Here is a 1,444-nt window from a genome sequence, read left to right as displayed (position 1 = left end):
CAGCGCCCCCAAGCGGGCGGCCAGGACCCGCGCTATGGGGTGTTGGGGGGCGGGCACTGGGACCCCCAAGTTATGGGGCTGGTGCCCCCCAAGTTATGGGGCGGGGTCCCCCCTATGCTGGGACCCCCAAGTTATGGGGCACCCCCTTTGTAGCCCCCAAGGTATGGGGCAGGCTCTGGGAGTCCCCTATGGAGCCCCCCAAGTTATGGGGCGGGGTCTGGGTCCCCCCTATGGAGCCGCCCAAGTTATGGGGCACCCCCTCTGTGCCCCCCTCAAAGTTATGGGGCACCCCTATAGTGCGGGGGGTGCCGAGGCCCCGTGACCCGAGGTGACCTGGAGGGCGAAGAGCCCGCGGGGGTGGAGCAGGAGGCGGTGCTGGGTGATGACCACGTGACGGGGGGCGGGGGGAGGGGGCTACGGGGGGGCGCAGGGGCCAGGATCGGGCCCGGGCCCCGCCCCCTCCCCCCCCCGCGCCCGCCCCAGTTTGGTCCCGTCCGGTTCCCGCCAATTTCGCCCATCATGGCGGAGCTGGAGCTCCCCTCCGATCCCGACCTGCGCAGGTTGGAGCCCGCGGGACCCCCCAGTGGGGGCTTTTGGGGTCCTGGGGGGGTTGGGGTGCTCCTGACCCCCTCTCTTTGTCTCCCCCCACCTCCAGGCTGTGCACGGGGCCCTGTGCCCCCATCCGGGAGTACATCATGGGCCACGTGCGGCACCCGCGGTGAGGGGGGCACCCCAACATCTGGGGGGAGGAACTGCAACATCTGGAGGGACCCCAAACCTCGGATCGGTCCCTAAAATACATGGCGGGGGGGGGGGGGGTGTTCCTATAGGAATGTGAAGAAGATCAAAGGGAACCTGCTGTGGTATCCGCTGCACCCCAAAGTGGGGGGGGGACACCCAAGCTCATTGGGGAGCCTCCAAAACCCCTCAGGACCCCCTCAAACCCCTTTGCCTGTTAGGACCCCCCAAAGTTCCATTAGGATCCCAGCAACCCCCCAGCACCCCCCAGTTCCCCCTTGTGACCCCCCCCCCAACCCCTTTTCTTCTCCCAGATCCATGCACAGGAGCCCAAATTCCTTTAGGACCCCTCCAAATCCCATTGGGATCCCCAGGAACCCCCAGTTCCCTCCCATGATCCTCCCCGACCCCCCCCAACCCCTCCTTTAACCCCCCCTTCCCCCAGGTTTCCTCCTTAACTCGGGGCTCAGGTACCAGCACCTCAAGGAGATTCAGGTTTGGGGGGCGGGGTGGGGAGCGTTAGAGGGTTTTGGGGGGGCTCTATGGGGTTTTGGGGGGTCCCACAGGGACCAAAACACCCCTCTGCACTCCAAAACCATCCCCCCTGCACCTCAAAACAACCCCCTGCATCCCAGAACGCCCCCCCTGCACTCCAAAACCATGCCCCCTGCACACCAAAACACAAACCCTGCACCCTAAAACCACC

General features: G+C 66.1%; 1 long non-coding RNA gene across 1 annotated transcript; it reads left to right on the top strand.

The window, feature by feature from the left end:
• Positions 1-652: 652 nt before the first annotated feature.
• On the top strand, positions 653-1,243 carry LOC130594860 (uncharacterized). The gene is made up of 3 exons (XR_008971180.1): positions 653-718; positions 831-863; positions 1,209-1,243. It is a non-coding gene; the product is annotated as an uncharacterized LOC130594860 (long non-coding RNA).
• Positions 1,244-1,444: the final 201 nt, after the last annotated feature.

The sequence above is a fragment of the Pezoporus wallicus genome, unplaced genomic scaffold (assembly GCF_028554395.1).
Source record: "Pezoporus wallicus isolate ANWC-B61680 ecotype Strahan unplaced genomic scaffold, APGP_CSIRO_Pwel_v1 contig_2963, whole genome shotgun sequence".
In the NCBI taxonomy this organism is placed as follows: domain Eukaryota; kingdom Metazoa; phylum Chordata; class Aves; order Psittaciformes; family Psittacidae; genus Pezoporus; species Pezoporus wallicus.
Note: the sequence above shows the minus strand (reverse complement) of the source record. Positions and strands in the feature narration are given on the sequence as shown.